Genomic DNA, 12,122 nt, shown 5'->3' on the forward strand with positions numbered 1-12,122 from the left:
CGGGGAGGCGCGCCCGGCGTCCCAGCAGAGTGACGGCCGAATTGGCGGGCGCACCGCCGCGTGTGTGAGACGCACTGCTGCTCGTTGCACCCCCTGTCATTCGCTGGGCGCGTGCAGCCTTCGACACTAGCGGAGGACGCATCTTGTCCCTGGTGTTCAGCGGAGGGCCTGTGCGGGGTGTGGCAGTGTCGTGCTGGAGGGCCCACTGGTAGCGATGTGGGCTTCCTCGCCTCGCCTCGCCTCGCCACGCCTCGCCTCGCCTCACACCAGGTGTCTGCGTAGTTTGCAGTGCATTCGCACCATTCCTATCCCTGTCCCTGTCCCCGTCCCGACTTGTCCCGACTTTGCTCGACTGCCGCTCGCTGCCGCTCGGGTCGTGGTCCATATGACAGCGCAAGCACGACAAACGTCTGCGGGACGAGACGAGACGAGACGAGACGACTAAGGAATAAGTTCGTGGTTACAAATCAAATTTGGAACTCAACACACCTACACAACAATAGGCGGTGACGTATTTCAGAAATCACCTGCCGATTCGTAGTGTTTTGTCGTTTTCAAAGTCTTCTTGGCAAACTTGGTTAGCACATTCTCCCTCAAACTGAGTTAATTACTGCATTTTCGTTCCATTACAGTAGTTTAAAAGGCTTAAGGAAGCATCTTTGTCACAACAGAAAGGTAGTTTGAAAATTGGGCTGGCGACATAACAAAAAAAAAACAGTAAGGGAGCCAACAGCACCCGGGTTTCCCAGGCGGTCACCCATCCAAGTACTAGCCGGGCCCGATGATGCTTAACTTCGGTGATCGGACGAGAACCGGTGTATTCATCATGGTATGGCCGTTGGCGCTCATCTAATGTAGGAGCACGGCAGAATTCGCGTTCGGCTTTTCTCCCAACACACAAAATGTTAGTTTTCGGCCGCATTTGACGAAAGCGCTTCCTTCCGCAACCGCCAGTTCCTCGAGGACGGCGCGGGGAGGCGCGCCCGGCGTCCCAGCAGAGTGACGGCCGAATTGGCGGGCGCACCGCCGCGTGTGTGAGACGCACTGCTGCTCGTTGCACCCCCTGTCATTCGCTGGGCGCGTGCAGCCTTCGACACTAGCGGAGGACGCATCTTGTCCCTGGTGTTCAGCGGAGGGCCTGTGCGGGGTGTGGCAGTGTCGTGCTGGAGGGCCCACTGGTAGCGATGTGGGCTTCCTCGCCTCGCCTCGCCTCGCCTCGCCTCACACCAGGTGTCTGCGTAAGTTTGCAGTGCATTCGCACCATTCCTATCCCTGTCCCTGTCCCCGTCCCGACTTGTCCCGACTTTGCTCGACTGCCGCTCGCTGCCGCTCGGGTCGTAGTCCATATGACAGCGCAAGCACGACAAACGTCTGCGGGACGAGACGAGACGAGACGACTAAGGAATAAATTCGTGGTTACAAATCAAATTTGGAACTCTACACTCCTACACAACAATAGGCGGTGACGTATTTCAGAAATCATCTGCCGATTCGTACTGTTTTGTCGTTTTCAAAGTCTTCTTGGCAAACTTGGTTAGCACATTCTCCCTCAAACAGAGTTAATTACTGCATTTTCGTACCATTACAGTAGTTTAAAAGGCTTAAGGAAGCATCTTTGTCACAACAGAAAGGTAGTTTGAAAATTGGGCTGGCGACATAACAAAAAAAAAAACAGGAAGGGAGCCAACAGCACCCGGGTTTCCCAGGCGGTCACCCATCCAAGTACTAGCCGGGCCCGATGATGCTTAACTTCGGTGATCGGACGAGAACCGGTGTATTCATCATGGTATGGCCGTTGGCGCTCATCTAATGTAGGAGCACGGCAGAATTCTCGTTCGGCTTTTCTCCCAACACAAAATGTTAGTTTTCGGCCGCATTTGACGAAAGCGCTTCCTTCCGCAACCGCCAGTTCCTCGAGGACGGCGCGGGGAGGCGCGCCCGGCGTCCCAGCAGAGTGACGGCCGAATTGGCGGGCGCACCGCCGCGTGTGTGAGACGCACTGCTGCTCGTTGCACCCCCTGTCATTCGCTGGGCGCGTGCAGCCTTCGACACTAGCGGAGGACGCATCTTGTCCCTGGTGTTCAGCGGAGGGCCTGTGCGGGGTGTGGCAGTGTCGTGCTGGAGGGCCCACTGGTAGCGATGTGGGCTTCCTCGCCTCGCCTCGCCTCGCCACGCCTCGCCTCGCCTCACACCAGGTGTCTGCGTAGTTTGCAGTGCATTCGCACCATTGCTATCCCTGTCCCTGTCCCCGTCCCGACTTGTCCCGACTTTGCTCGACTGCCGCTCGCTGCCGCTCGGGTCGTGGTCCATATGACAGCGCAAGCACGACAAACGTCTGCGGGACGAGACGAGACGAGACGAGACGACTAAGGAATAAGTTCGTGGTTACAAATCAAATTTGGAACTCAACACACCTACACAACAATAGGCGGTGACGTATTTCAGAAATCACCTGCCGATTCGTAGTGTTTTGTCGTTTTCAAAGTCTTCTTGGCAAACTTGGTTAGCACATTCTCCCTCAAACTGAGTTAATTACTGCATTTTCGTTCCATTACAGTAGTTTAAAAGGCTTAAGGAAGCATCTTTGTCACAACAGAAAGGTAGTTTGAAAATTGGGCTGGCGACATAACAAAAAAAAAACAGTAAGGGAGCCAACAGCACCCGGGTTTCCCAGGCGGTCACCCATCCAAGTACTAGCCGGGCCCGATGATGCTTAACTTCGGTGATCGGACGAGAACCGGTGTATTCATCATGGTATGGCCGTTGGCGCTCATCTAATGTAGGAGCACGGCAGAATTCGCGTTCGGCTTTTCTCCCAACACACAAAATGTTAGTTTTCGGCCGCATTTGACGAAAGCGCTTCCTTCCGCAACCGCCAGTTCCTCGAGGACGGCGCGGGGAGGCGCGCCCGGCGTCCCAGCAGAGTGACGGCCGAATTGGCGGGCGCACCGCCGCGTGTGTGAGACGCACTGCTGCTCGTTGCACCCCCTGTCATTCGCTGGGCGCGTGCAGCCTTCGACACTAGCGGAGGACGCATCTTGTCCCTGGTGTTCAGCGGAGGGCCTGTGCGGGGTGTGGCAGTGTCGTGCTGGAGGGCCCACTGGTAGCGATGTGGGCTTCCTCGCCTCGCCTCGCCTCGCCTCGCCTCACACCAGGTGTCTGCGTAAGTTTGCAGTGCATTCGCACCATTCCTATCCCTGTCCCTGTCCCCGTCCCGACTTGTCCCGACTTTGCTCGACTGCCGCTCGCTGCCGCTCGGGTCGTAGTCCATATGACAGCGCAAGCACGACAAACGTCTGCGGGACGAGACGAGACGAGACGACTAAGGAATAAATTCGTGGTTACAAATCAAATTTGGAACTCTACACTCCTACACAACAATAGGCGGTGACGTATTTCAGAAATCATCTGCCGATTCGTACTGTTTTGTCGTTTTCAAAGTCTTCTTGGCAAACTTGGTTAGCACATTCTCCCTCAAACAGAGTTAATTACTGCATTTTCGTACCATTACAGTAGTTTAAAAGGCTTAAGGAAGCATCTTTGTCACAACAGAAAGGTAGTTTGAAAATTGGGCTGGCGACATAACAAAAAAAAAAAACAGGAAGGGAGCCAACAGCACCCGGGTTTCCCAGGCGGTCACCCATCCAAGTACTAGACGGGCCCGATGATGCTTAACTTCGGTGATCGGACGAGAACCGGTGTATTCATCATGGTATGGCCGTTGGCGCTCATCTAATGTAGGAGCACGGCAGAATTCTCGTTCGGCTTTTCTCCCAACACACAAAATGTTAGTTTTCGGCCGCATTTGACGAAAGCGCTTCCTTCCGCAACCGCCAGTTCCTCGAGGACGGCGCGGGAAGGCGCGCCCGGCGTCCCAGCAGAGTGACGGCCGAATTGGCGGGCGCACCGCCGCGTGTGTGAGACGCACTGCTGCTCGTTGCACCCCCTGTCATTCGCTGGGCGCGTGCAGCCTTTGACACAAGCGGAGGACGCATCTTGTCCCTGGTGTTCAGCGGAAGGCCTGTGCGGGGTGTGGCAGTGTCGTGCTGGAGGGCCCACTGGTAGCGATGTGGGCTTCCTCGCCTCGCCTCGCCTCGCCTCGCCTCGCCTCACACCAGGTGTCTGCGTAGTTTGCAGTGCATTCGCACCATTCCTGTCCCTGTCCCTGTCCCCGTCCCGACTTGTCCCGACTTTGCTCGACTGCCGCTCGCTGCCGCTCGGGTCGTGGTCCATATGACAGCGCAAGCACGACAAACGTCTGCGGGACGAGACGAGACGAGACGAGACGAGACGACTAAGGAATAAATTCGTGGTTACAAATCAAATTTGGAACTCTACACTCCTACACAACAATAGGCGGTGACGTATTTCAGAAATCACCTGCCGATTCGTACTGTTTTGTCGTTTTCAAAGTCTTTTTGGCAAACTTGGTTAGCACATTCTCCCTCAAACTGAGTTAATTACTGCATTTTCGTACCATTACAGTAGTTTAAAAGGCTTAAGGAAGCATCTTTGTCACAACAGAAAGGTAGTTTGAAATTTGGGATGGCGACATAACAAAAAAAAAAAAAAACAGGAAGTGAGCCAACAGCACCCGGGTTTCCCAGGCGGTCACCCATCCAAGTACTAGCCGGGCCCGATGATGCTTAACTTCGGTGATCGGACGAGAACCTGTGTATTCATCATGGTATGGCCGTTGGCGCTCATCTAATGTAGGAGCACGGCAGAATTCGCGTTCGGCTTTTCTCCCAACACACAAAATGTTAGTTTTCGGCCGCATTTGACGAAAGCGCTTCCTTCCGCAACCGCCAGTTCCTCGAGGACGGCGCGGGGAGGCGCGCCCGGCGTCCCAGCAGAGTGACGGCCGAATTGGCGGGCGCACCGCCGCGTGTGTGAGACGCACTGCTGCCCGTTGCACCCCCTGTCATTCGCTGGGCGCGTGCAGCCTTCGACACTAGCGGAGGACGCATCTTGTCCCTGGTGTTCAGCGGAGGGCCTGTGCGGGGTGTGGCAGTGTCGTGCTGGAGGGCCCACTGGTAGCGATGTGGGCTTCCTCGCCTCGCCTCGCCTCGCCTCGCCTCGCCTCGCCTCACACCAGGTGTCTGCGTAGTTTGCAGTGCATTCGCACCATTCCTATCCCTGTCCCTGTCCCCGTCCCGACTTGTCCCGACTTTGCTCGACTGCCGCTCGCTGCCGCTCGGGTCGTGGTCCATATGACAGCGCAAGCACGACAAACGTCTGCGGGACGAGACGAGACGAGACGAGACGAGACGACTAAGGAATAAATTCGTGGTTACAAATCAAATTTGGAACTCTACACTCCTACACAACAATAGGCGGTGACGTATTTCAGAAATCACCTGCCGATTCGTACTGTTTTGTCGTTTTCAAAGTCTTTTTGGCAAACTTGGTTAGCACATTCTCCCTCAAACTGAGTTAATTACTGCATTTTCGTACCATTACAGTAGTTTAAAAGGCTTAAGGAAGCATCTTTGTCACAACAGAAAGGTAGTTTGAAATTTGGGATGGCGACATAACAAAAAAAAAAAAAAACAGGAAGGGAGCCAACAGCACCCGGGTTTCCCAGGCGGTCACCCATCCAAGTACTAGCCGGGCCCGATGATGCTTAACTTCGGTGATCGGACGAGAACCGGTGTATTCATCATGGTATGGCCGTTGGCGCTCATCTAATGTAGGAGCACGGCAGAATTCGCGTTCGGCTTTTCTCCCAACACACAAAATGTTAGTTTTCGGCCGCATTTGACGAAAGCGCTTCCTTCCGCAACCGCCAGTTCCTCGAGGACGGCGCGGGGAGGCGCGCCCGGCGTCCCAGCAGAGTGACGGCCGAATTGGCGGGCGCACCGCCGCGTGTGTGAGACGCACTGCTGCTCGTTGCACCCCCTGTCATTCGCTGGGCGCGTGCAGCCTTCGACACTAGCGGAGGACGCATCTTGTCCCTGGTGTTCAGCGGAGGGCCTGTGCGGGGTGTGGCAGTGTCGTGCTGGAGGGCCCACTGGTAGCGATGTGGGCTTCCTCGCCTCGCCTCGCCTCGCCTCGCCTCGCCTCGCCTCACACCAGGTGTCTGCGTAGTTTGCAGTGCATTCGCACCATTCCTATCCCTGTCCCTGTCCCCGTCCCGACTTGTCCCGACTTTGCTCGACTGCCGCTCGCTGCCGCTCGGGTCGTGGTCCATATGACAGCGCAAGCACGACAAACGTCTGCGGGACGAGACGAGACGAGACGAGACGACTAAGGAATAAGTTCGTGGTTACAAATCAAATTTGGAACTCAACACACCTACACAACAATAGGCGGTGACGTATTTCAGAAATCACCTGCCGATTCGTAGTGTTTTGTCGTTTTCAAAGTCTTCTTGGCAAACTTGGTTAGCACATTCTCCCTCAAACTGAGTTAATTACTGCATTTTCGTTCCATTACAGTAGTTTAAAAGGCTTAAGGAAGCATCTTTGTCACAACAGAAAGGTAGTTTGAAAATTGGGCTGGCGACATAACAAAAAAAAAAACAGTAAGGGAGCCAACAGCACCCGGGTTTCCCAGGCGGTCACCCATCCAAGTACTAGCCGGGCCCGATGATGCTTAACTTCGGTGATCGGACGAGAACCGGTGTATTCATCATGGTATGGCCGTTGGCGCTCATCTAATGTAGGAGCACGGCAGAATTCGCGTTCGGCTTTTCTCCCAACACACAAAATGTTAGTTTTCGGCCGCATTTGACGAAAGCGCTTCCTTCCGCAACCGCCAGTTCCTCGAGGACGGCGCGGGGAGGCGCGCCCGGCGTCCCAGCAGAGTGACGGCCGAATTGGCGGGCGCACCGCCGCGTGTGTGAGACGCACTGCTGCTCGTTGCACCCCCTGTCATTCGCTGGGCGCGTGCAGCCTTCGACACTAGCGGAGGACGCATCTTGTCCCTGGTGTTCAGCGGAGGGCCTGTGCGGGGTGTGGCAGTGTCGTGCTGGAGGGCCCACTGGTAGCGATGTGGGCTTCCTCGCCTCGCCTCGCCTCGCCTCGCCTCGCCTCGCCTCACACCAGGTGTCTGCGTAGTTTGCAGTGCATTCGCACCATTCCTATCCCTGTCCCTGTCCCCGTCCCGACTTGTCCCGACTTTGCTCGACTGCCGCTCGCTGCCGCTCGGGTCGTGGTCCATATGACAGCGCAAGCACGACAAACGTCTGCGGGACGAGACGAGACGAGACGAGACGACTAAGGAATAAGTTCGTGGTTACAAATCAAATTTGGAACTCAACACACCTACACAACAATAGGCGGTGACGTATTTCAGAAATCACCTGCCGATTCGTAGTGTTTTGTCGTTTTCAAAGTCTTCTTGGCAAACTTGGTTAGCACATTCTCCCTCAAACTGAGTTAATTACTGCATTTTCGTTCCATTACAGTAGTTTAAAAGGCTTAAGGAAGCATCTTTGTCACAACAGAAAGGTAGTTTGAAAATTGGGCTGGCGACATAACAAAAAAAAAAACAGTAAGGGAGCCAACAGCACCCGGGTTTCCCAGGCGGTCACCCATCCAAGTACTAGCCGGGCCCGATGATGCTTAACTTCGGTGATCGGACGAGAACCGGTGTATTCATCATGGTATGGCCGTTGGCGCTCATCTAATGTAGGAGCACGGCAGAATTCGCGTTCGGCTTTTCTCCCAACACACAAAATGTTAGTTTTCGGCCGCATTTGACGAAAGCGCTTCCTTCCGCAACCGCCAGTTCCTCGAGGACGGCGCGGGGAGGCGCGCCCGGCGTCCCAGCAGAGTGACGGCCGAATTGGCGGGCGCACCGCCGCGTGTGTGAGACGCACTGCTGCTCGTTGCACCCCCTGTCATTCGCTGGGCGCGTGCAGCCTTCGACACTAGCGGAGGACGCATCTTGTCCCTGGTGTTCAGCGGAGGGCCTGTGCGGGGTGTGGCAGTGTCGTGCTGGAGGGCCCACTGGTAGCGATGTGGGCTTCCTCGCCTCGCCTCGCCTCGCCTCGCCTCACACCAGGTGTCTGCGTAAGTTTGCAGTGCATTCGCACCATTCCTATCCCTGTCCCTGTCCCCGTCCCGACTTGTCCCGACTTTGCTCGACTGCCGCTCGCTGCCGCTCGGGTCGTGGTCCATATGACAGCGCAAGCACGACAAACGTCTGCGGGACGAGACGAGACGAGACGAGACGACTAAGGAATAAGTTCGTGGTTACAAATCAAATTTGGAACTCAACACACCTACACAACAATAGGCGGTGACGTATTTCAGAAATCACCTGCCGATTCGTAGTGTTTTGTCGTTTTCAAAGTCTTCTTGGCAAACTTGGTTAGCACATTCTCCCTCAAACTGAGTTAATTACTGCATTTTCGTTCCATTACAGTAGTTTAAAAGGCTTAAGGAAGCATCTTTGTCACAACAGAAAGGTAGTTTGAAAATTGGGCTGGCGACATAACAAAAAAAAAAACAGTAAGGGAGCCAACAGCACCCGGGTTTCCCAGGCGGTCACCCATCCAAGTACTAGCCGGGCCCGATGATGCTTAACTTCGGTGATCGGACGAGAACCGGTGTATTCATCATGGTATGGCCGTTGGCGCTCATCTAATGTAGGAGCACGGCAGAATTCGCGTTCGGCTTTTCTCCCAACACACAAAATGTTAGTTTTCGGCCGCATTTGACGAAAGCGCTTCCTTCCGCAACCGCCAGTTCCTCGAGGACGGCGCGGGGAGGCGCGCCCGGCGTCCCAGCAGAGTGACGGCCGAATTGGCGGGCGCACCGCCGCGTGTGTGAGACGCACTGCTGCTCGTTGCACCCCCTGTCATTCGCTGGGCGCGTGCAGCCTTCGACACTAGCGGAGGACGCATCTTGTCCCTGGTGTTCAGCGGAGGGCCTGTGCGGGGTGTGGCAGTGTCGTGCTGGAGGGCCCACTGGTAGCGATGTGGGCTTCCTCGCCTCGCCTCGCCTCGCCTCGCCTCGCCTCGCCTCACACCAGGTGTCTGCGTAGTTTGCAGTGCATTCGCACCATTCCTATCCCTGTCCCTGTCCCCGTCCCGACTTGTCCCGACTTTGCTCGACTGCCGCTCGCTGCCGCTCGGGTCGTGGTCCATATGACAGCGCAAGCACGACAAACGTCTGCGGGACGAGACGAGACGAGACGAGACGACTAAGGAATAAGTTCGTGGTTACAAATCAAATTTGGAACTCAACACACCTACACAACAATAGGCGGTGACGTATTTCAGAAATCACCTGCCGATTCGTAGTGTTTTGTCGTTTTCAAAGTCTTCTTGGCAAACTTGGTTAGCACATTCTCCCTCAAACTGAGTTAATTACTGCATTTTCGTTCCATTACAGTAGTTTAAAAGGCTTAAGGAAGCATCTTTGTCACAACAGAAAGGTAGTTTGAAAATTGGGCTGGCGACATAACAAAAAAAAAAACAGTAAGGGAGCCAACAGCACCCGGGTTTCCCAGGCGGTCACCCATCCAAGTACTAGCCGGGCCCGATGATGCTTAACTTCGGTGATCGGACGAGAACCGGTGTATTCATCATGGTATGGCCGTTGGCGCTCATCTAATGTAGGAGCACGGCAGAATTCGCGTTCGGCTTTTCTCCCAACACACAAAATGTTAGTTTTCGGCCGCATTTGACGAAAGCGCTTCCTTCCGCAACCGCCAGTTCCTCGAGGACGGCGCGGGGAGGCGCGCCCGGCGTCCCAGCAGAGTGACGGCCGAATTGGCGGGCGCACCGCCGCGTGTGTGAGACGCACTGCTGCTCGTTGCACCCCCTGTCATTCGCTGGGCGCGTGCAGCCTTCGACACTAGCGGAGGACGCATCTTGTCCCTGGTGTTCAGCGGAGGGCCTGTGCGGGGTGTGGCAGTGTCGTGCTGGAGGGCCCACTGGTAGCGATGTGGGCTTCCTCGCCTCGCCTCGCCTCGCCTCGCCTCACACCAGGTGTCTGCGTAAGTTTGCAGTGCATTCGCACCATTCCTATCCCTGTCCCTGTCCCCGTCCCGACTTGTCCCGACTTTGCTCGACTGCCGCTCGCTGCCGCTCGGGTCGTGGTCCATATGACAGCGCAAGCACGACAAACGTCTGCGGGACGAGACGAGACGAGACGAGACGACTAAGGAATAAGTTCGTGGTTACAAATCAAATTTGGAACTCAACACACCTACACAACAATAGGCGGTGACGTATTTCAGAAATCACCTGCCGATTCGTAGTGTTTTGTCGTTTTCAAAGTCTTCTTGGCAAACTTGGTTAGCACATTCTCCCTCAAACTGAGTTAATTACTGCATTTTCGTTCCATTACAGTAGTTTAAAAGGCTTAAGGAAGCATCTTTGTCACAACAGAAAGGTAGTTTGAAAATTGGGCTGGCGACATAACAAAAAAAAAAAACAGTAAGGGAGCCAACAGCACCCGGGTTTCCCAGGCGGTCACCCATCCAAGTACTAGCCGGGCCCGATGATGCTTAACTTCGGTGATCGGACGAGAACCGGTGTATTCATCATGGTATGGCCGTTGGCGCTCATCTAATGTAGGAGCACGGCAGAATTCGCGTTCGGCTTTTCTCCCAACACACAAAATGTTAGTTTTCGGCCGCATTTGACGAAAGCGCTTCCTTCCGCAACCGCCAGTTCCTCGAGGACGGCGCGGGGAGGCGCGCCCGGCGTCCCAGCAGAGTGACGGCCGAATTGGCGGGCGCACCGCCGCGTGTGTGAGACGCACTGCTGCTCGTTGCACCCCCTGTCATTCGCTGGGCGCGTGCAGCCTTCGACACTAGCGGAGGACGCATCTTGTCCCTGGTGTTCAGCGGAGGGCCTGTGCGGGGTGTGGCAGTGTCGTGCTGGAGGGCCCACTGGTAGCGATGTGGGCTTCCTCGCCTCGCCTCGCCTCGCCTCGCCTCGCCTCGCCTCACACCAGGTGTCTGCGTAGTTTGCAGTGCATTCGCACCATTCCTATCCCTGTCCCTGTCCCCGTCCCGACTTGTCCCGACTTTGCTCGACTGCCGCTCGCTGCCGCTCGGGTCGTGGTCCATATGACAGCGCAAGCACGACAAACGTCTGCGGGACGAGACGAGACGAGACGAGACGACTAAGGAATAAGTTCGTGGTTACAAATCAAATTTGGAACTCAACACACCTACACAACAATAGGCGGTGACGTATTTCAGAAATCACCTGCCGATTCGTAGTGTTTTGTCGTTTTCAAAGTCTTCTTGGCAAACTTGGTTAGCACATTCTCCCTCAAACTGAGTTAATTACTGCATTTTCGTTCCATTACAGTAGTTTAAAAGGCTTAAGGAAGCATCTTTGTCACAACAGAAAGGTAGTTTGAAAATTGGGCTGGCGACATAACAAAAAAAAAAACAGTAAGGGAGCCAACAGCACCCGGGTTTCCCAGGCGGTCACCCATCCAAGTACTAGCCGGGCCCGATGATGCTTAACTTCGGTGATCGGACGAGAACCGGTGTATTCATCATGGTATGGCCGTTGGCGCTCATCTAATGTAGGAGCACGGCAGAATTCGCGTTCGGCTTTTCTCCCAACACACAAAATGTTAGTTTTCGGCCGCATTTGACGAAAGCGCTTCCTTCCGCAACCGCCAGTTCCTCGAGGACGGCGCGGGGAGGCGCGCCCGGCGTCCCAGCAGAGTGACGGCCGAATTGGCGGGCGCACCGCCGCGTGTGTGAGACGCACTGCTGCTCGTTGCACCCCCTGTCATTCGCTGGGCGCGTGCAGCCTTCGACACTAGCGGAGGACGCATCTTGTCCCTGGTGTTCAGCGGAGGGCCTGTGCGGGGTGTGGCAGTGTCGTGCTGGAGGGCCCACTGGTAGCGATGTGGGCTTCCTCGCCTCGCCTCGCCTCGCCTCGCCTCGCCTCGCCTCACACCAGGTGTCTGCGTAGTTTGCAGTGCATTCGCACCATTCCTATCCCTGTCCCTGTCCCCGTCCCGACTTGTCCCGACTTTGCTCGACTGCCGCTCGCTGCCGCTCGGGTCGTGGTCCATATGACAGCGCAAGCACGACAAACGTCTGCGGGACGAGACGAGACGAGACGAGACGACTAAGGAATAAGTTCGTGGTTACAAATCAAATTTGGAACTCAACACACCTACACAACAATAGGC

General features: G+C 55.5%; 12 non-coding genes across 12 annotated transcripts; all 12 read right to left on the reverse strand.

Annotated features, from left to right (window-relative positions):
* Positions 1–724: 724 nt before the first annotated feature.
* On the reverse strand, positions 725–843 carry LOC126088738 (5S ribosomal RNA). Its single transcript, XR_007520094.1, has one exon. It is a non-coding gene; the product is annotated as a 5S ribosomal RNA (ribosomal RNA).
* Positions 844–1,681: 838 nt separating this feature from the next.
* LOC126088739 (5S ribosomal RNA) lies at positions 1,682–1,800 on the reverse strand. The gene has a single exon (XR_007520095.1). It is a non-coding gene; the product is annotated as a 5S ribosomal RNA (ribosomal RNA).
* An 849-nt stretch (positions 1,801–2,649) lies between these two features.
* Positions 2,650–2,768, reverse strand: LOC126088740 (5S ribosomal RNA). Its single transcript, XR_007520096.1, has one exon. It is a non-coding gene; the product is annotated as a 5S ribosomal RNA (ribosomal RNA).
* An 839-nt stretch (positions 2,769–3,607) lies between these two features.
* LOC126089100 (5S ribosomal RNA) lies at positions 3,608–3,726 on the reverse strand. The gene has a single exon (XR_007520442.1). It is a non-coding gene; the product is annotated as a 5S ribosomal RNA (ribosomal RNA).
* An 856-nt stretch (positions 3,727–4,582) lies between these two features.
* Positions 4,583–4,701, reverse strand: LOC126089211 (5S ribosomal RNA). Its single transcript, XR_007520546.1, has one exon. It is a non-coding gene; the product is annotated as a 5S ribosomal RNA (ribosomal RNA).
* Positions 4,702–5,562: 861 nt separating this feature from the next.
* Positions 5,563–5,681, reverse strand: LOC126088741 (5S ribosomal RNA). Its single transcript, XR_007520097.1, has one exon. It is a non-coding gene; the product is annotated as a 5S ribosomal RNA (ribosomal RNA).
* Positions 5,682–6,533: 852 nt separating this feature from the next.
* Positions 6,534–6,652, reverse strand: LOC126088742 (5S ribosomal RNA). Its single transcript, XR_007520098.1, has one exon. It is a non-coding gene; the product is annotated as a 5S ribosomal RNA (ribosomal RNA).
* Positions 6,653–7,504: 852 nt separating this feature from the next.
* Positions 7,505–7,623, reverse strand: LOC126088744 (5S ribosomal RNA). Its single transcript, XR_007520100.1, has one exon. It is a non-coding gene; the product is annotated as a 5S ribosomal RNA (ribosomal RNA).
* An 843-nt stretch (positions 7,624–8,466) lies between these two features.
* Positions 8,467–8,585, reverse strand: LOC126088745 (5S ribosomal RNA). Its single transcript, XR_007520101.1, has one exon. It is a non-coding gene; the product is annotated as a 5S ribosomal RNA (ribosomal RNA).
* Positions 8,586–9,437: 852 nt separating this feature from the next.
* LOC126088746 (5S ribosomal RNA) lies at positions 9,438–9,556 on the reverse strand. The gene has a single exon (XR_007520102.1). It is a non-coding gene; the product is annotated as a 5S ribosomal RNA (ribosomal RNA).
* Positions 9,557–10,400: 844 nt separating this feature from the next.
* Positions 10,401–10,519, reverse strand: LOC126088747 (5S ribosomal RNA). The gene has a single exon (XR_007520103.1). It is a non-coding gene; the product is annotated as a 5S ribosomal RNA (ribosomal RNA).
* An 852-nt stretch (positions 10,520–11,371) lies between these two features.
* On the reverse strand, positions 11,372–11,490 carry LOC126088748 (5S ribosomal RNA). The gene has a single exon (XR_007520104.1). It is a non-coding gene; the product is annotated as a 5S ribosomal RNA (ribosomal RNA).
* Between the last annotated feature and the right edge of the window lie 632 nt (positions 11,491–12,122).

Source organism: Schistocerca cancellata, chromosome 6 (genome assembly GCF_023864275.1).
Source record: "Schistocerca cancellata isolate TAMUIC-IGC-003103 chromosome 6, iqSchCanc2.1, whole genome shotgun sequence".
Taxonomy (NCBI): Eukaryota; Metazoa; Arthropoda; class Insecta; order Orthoptera; family Acrididae; genus Schistocerca; species Schistocerca cancellata.